Here is a 4,920-nt window from a genome sequence, read left to right as displayed (position 1 = left end):
TAGCAGTGTATATTTGCAACGTTAATAAGTATTAGTCTGCTAGTTATTTTCAATTTCTTTAGCCGTTAGGCCCCTTAAGGACGTCCCCCCCCCCTCGCTCTGCCCGTACGTCACTCCGGGTCTGGTTTTCATTATTGTTTCATTCCTTCTTCTTATACATTTTTGTACAAAACGGAACTTTTCCCACACATTTTACTACCTTTCAGCAAAAAGGCTTAGGATTTTCATACACAAAAAGACAAGAGGTAGGTTTTTTCTATTAACCATGTCGTGCATCGAGCAAGGGTAAATGACAATAACCCGAAGCACTATATAAAAAGGCTCTTATAAAATGGAACTAAGATATTTTTGGGCTCCCTGACGGTGTATTTGTGTTATTATAGGCAAATATTTTTTTACAGTCAACATTTCGGTTTTGCTTCACAACATGTTTGATGACATATGATTTATGCATCATCATAATGTTTCTAGAGATAAATGTCCAGCATGCTTCACATTGAGGAATTATCAACGGTTATAGCTCCGATTTCATCCAACAAATTACGATAAATTGTAAAAAAGTGAATTGAGAGTTATCGCATTATCTGTGATCTAAGCGATTTCCATTAAAGTTTTTTTTTCTCAACTATCTAAACAAAATTTGGCAATTTACAAACAAGTGGTACTGCACTCATCTTCTTGTTTTAAGCTTAAATATATTATTTTAATATTGTTTGAAGCTCGTAGCAAAGTCAAAAATTCTAACGACATTTTTGATTTAAAAAAAAAAGTGAAGAAATTTCTCAATTGAAATTCAACCTCCCTTATTGAAGGGGGAGCCCTCAAGGGGAGGGGAGCATGGCGCTGACTGAGCTACAAAATATTTTTATGGGGGGGGGTAGGGGAATAATTTTAAAGGGAATTTTGATGTCCTTTTATGGGAATCTCTTTCGTGATCTGTAGAAATTCAGAGAGATGCGTCATCCTCCTTAGGGAGGATTGGCACCCCTGTTTTTCCAGAACTTTCTTCTAAACGAATGGAATGTCACTTGTTTTGACAAAAGCACCTGCTCTTGAAATTGAACAACAAAAAGATGTTAACAATGAGAAAATACAAAGGAGGCTGTGGCTTCAACAGGAAAAAAAGGGAGAGTTCATTCATGCAAAATAGGTGAAGACAATTTCTACTAGGCATGACTTGCTCTGCTAATCAGAACACGCCAAGTCTCCCATTTTGGGACTTTAGTAAATAAAGTCATATAAAACTCCTTGAAATTATTTTTCTCGGCCCCTGTTTGTTGTGATTTGAAAAAAAGGTCTATTGAGCTTCATATTCCATGTTTCTAATTTCTTACATTCGCATTAATTATTTTTAGAGAATTTTTTTCCCGTGTAATGCAAAAACAAGAAATTTTTGCAAAATTAAAAATTTTTTTTTTTAAATAATTTACATTCCAAACCTTTTTGAAAAAATTACCAATAAAGTTTGGTTTTCTATCATTCATTTTAAAAAATTTCAAAATGATATCTTAATTACTTGATGAAGAAAAAAATCTTAATTGAAGGTTCCCAAAATGGGAGACTTGGCGCTTAATGGGTTAAGCACTTATCCGCGTGTACTCGGGTTGAAAAAAAAAAAAAAAAAAAAAACTCAACATTAATTCTGGGGTAAGCAAAATGAAAATGAATTCCGAATTTTGAGTGAAATTTTTTTCGCGAATACAATAATTTATTTTTTGTAAAAGGAAGTAAAAAAAAGTGGAGTTATCCTTCACACGACAGTCAAGTCATCAGGCACACCAGACACTTGTGCCGCTACCTTTCTCATCCCAATGAGCTGAATTTTCTATGTTTTGGGATTTTGACAAGCGTTCACTCTACACACGAATTAACTAGTTGAGTTATCTTTGTTCAGTTTTAACAGCGTTGGGGTGCAGCTGCTTGAATAAATTTGGCTCATTAGAAGAAAAGTTAATTCAACTGAATTGGTAGACGTGAAGACAACGAAAATTGCATGATACCTACTTGACAAGAAACGCTTTCGAAAGTTAAATCAAATAAGTTGCCTCTTGAATAGTAGGACTCATGGTAGGAAATGCATGTGACATAATCTTAGCAATTCAAGTTTAAAATCTTATATTTGATAAGATGTATTTTTTAAGATTAAATTAATAATCCTTGAATTTTAAATAACATGTATAATTTTCTTAGTTCCGAAAATCTGTAAAGCTTCACGTATATTTAGTAAGCAAAACGAAACCGTATGTTTTTGTAAGATATACTTAGTAAGTTTCTAATCCTCAAATGTTGTACAATTTATCGGATAATAAAAAACATACTCCAATTCTAGTTGATGAATTCAAACATGTCTGTCAGAAACAAAACGCTAAGTTGCTAGTATCTGTAAAAAAACAGTATTGCTTTCCAGACAGCTATTTTCAAATATGATAAATTTAGAGCAATTAGTTTTAAAATGTGTAATCAGTTTGTCTCTTTTGACGTTTTCCAAAATGCAAACTCACAAAAGGTCGCTAAGAAAATTCCCAAATATAAGGCAGGAAGAACATTGCATATATAAATTTCTTCCCACTCTCCAGCAAAGTGCAACTTACGGTAGTTCTTTAGTGGTTCATGGCCTTCAGGTTTGTTTTGGTGAGTTCATTGCATTTCGCATAAGGGCAATTCTACGAGTAACTACTGACTGGCATTTTTAAAGCAAGACAGTACGTATTTAGTAACATTTAACGAAATCCATACGTTTTGCAAACAATATTTTCCCTGGATTATTGTTTTTATGAGACTGAGTTTAATACTATCCCTGGATCATTTTTATTAAGTGAATTTCTTAAATGCATGATTTTTTTTTTTTTTTTTTTTTTTTGAGGATGGTAACTTACTGACAGTTTAGAAAGTGGCACGTCAGTCAGTTACCATGTTTTCAATAATTTTTTTGAGATGATCCAAATTGTATGTTACAAAATATCTAACCAAAAATTATATGATCAAATTCAGTTTTCGAAATCAGCGTAATTCAAGTAAAAAATAGTTTGTACAATGTAATTTTTGCGTTTACTCTACACATACTGTTTCGCTTTACAAATGTCAGTTAGTTACCCATGGAATTTCTCAGTAATCAACGAGAGTTGACAAAAGAAACAAAACTCAATGAAACACTGCAAATACTTACTACTTGAAAATTGTTATCTGAAAAACGACATGACGATGAAAAAATGTCAAATTAAAATTTACTTTCAATACTTATAGTGCATTAATGCACCCATTTGTTACATTTTCTGTTGGAGTAATATTTTTGTCGTGTTAATAAGACAGTTAAACTAAGGTGTCTTTTTTTTTCAGTTATCCACATCATAAAGTGTGCTAATGGCACTATATAACTCAATCATCGTCAATATTATTTACTCATTTTTAACGACAAATAAATCAATAGATTTCCATTATGGTTTTTGCTTTTCAGTGATAAACACCGTTACTAAATTAAGCTTCCCTCAAAAATAACAAAACTATTTTGTTATTTACGATAGTAGCACTGATTAGCAGCCCTTTAACAGATAATTAAAGGTTCTTTTTTTCGAGAAATGAAGGGAAGTAAACTACCAGCTAGAATTAGTTCTTAGTAATAGCAAAAACACAAAAGAAACATATTATATGTAACATTTTCAGAAGACTTGGGACAAATTTATATTTCTAAAAGACATGTTTATTTTTCTGAAGTATTTCATGAATAAACATGCAGATATTAACATTTGTTTTTCAATGTTTCTCAAAATAATATCAACAAATAACACTGTTTTGCATCATTAGGCATAATTAATGCTGCTAACTTGTTCGGAAAGCAAAACAAAAAAAAGGTAACATTTCGTGTCGGTTAAGAATGGAATAAATTTCCTTCCTTCACATATTTATTCATAACATTATTTTTACTTGGAATTAAGATTCATCCATCGTTTCCTCTAAATCAAGTCATTTCCATAAATGCTTCTGTGGAAGGAAAATTAAATATTTTATGTTGCAGCAAAACAAAAGTTAGTCATGTCCCCCAAATCAGTATTCAAGGTTTTATCCTCCTTGTTTATGACCAGATAGTTATGTTTATTCAGATAGTTATGTTTATTAAGCATGTTAGAACAAATATGCTGCTTTTCACGTACAGTGACTCTCAAAAGCGCATTGTCTGTTAACAATCTCAAGCCAATCTTAATTAGTTTTTAAAGAAGAAAGTAGCATTAATTTTTTGAAACCTATTTTTTCAACCTTCGACAAACTTTAAGTAACTGCAAAAATTACCGTGTATGCTATTGTACTTTTTAAAATGTATAACATTATTTAAATATGAGTTACTGCAAAAAAAGAAGAAAAAAATATGCCAAATGTGAGGGTAATCTGATACATTTTCGTTTTATTTGGATGTATTGTAATCAGACAAGTTTTTCACTCAAATGTTGCTAAACGTTTCAGTTTACTCATTTCTATGTGAAATGTTGATTTTTTTACCATCCCTTCGTGTATATGTTAAAATCATACTTCATAGGATCATTTCTATAGTATGAGTATCGAATTCTCTCACCGAACTGCGCAGAAACGGTATTCCGTTAAGAGTAGAAATGTCCCTTGTAGAGTTTGTCTAAGGTTTTACCTTACCTTTTGGTTGCATTCCAAAGTATCAAAAGATCTTCACACATTACTTTGTGGCAACTACTGCTAATTTCAACGAAAACTGGATTAATGGCATAAATTGGAGACTATCTGGCGATATATTATCCAAAGCTTTTTGTAGCCACTACTAGTTTTCACTACTAATAGTCCAATCAGGTGTCATTTTGGCAAAATTCATCAAAATGCAGGTATGATATTGAGTTAAAAATTGTTAAAAAGTGCAATACGAATGTGTATAAGGTTGTCTTTTCAAAATTGGTTTTAAAA

The 4,920-nt window shown here is 31.6% G+C and overlaps 1 pseudogene; it reads left to right on the top strand.

Annotated features, from left to right (window-relative positions):
- Positions 1-4,511: 4,511 nt before the first annotated feature.
- Positions 4,512-4,600, top strand: LOC129217847 (small nucleolar RNA U3; annotated as a pseudogene).
- The last annotated feature ends 320 nt before the right edge of the window (positions 4,601-4,920 follow it).

The sequence above is a fragment of the Uloborus diversus genome, chromosome 2, assembly GCF_026930045.1.
Source record: "Uloborus diversus isolate 005 chromosome 2, Udiv.v.3.1, whole genome shotgun sequence".
NCBI classification, from domain to species: domain Eukaryota; kingdom Metazoa; phylum Arthropoda; class Arachnida; order Araneae; family Uloboridae; genus Uloborus; species Uloborus diversus.
Note: the sequence above shows the minus strand (reverse complement) of the source record. Positions and strands in the feature narration are given on the sequence as shown.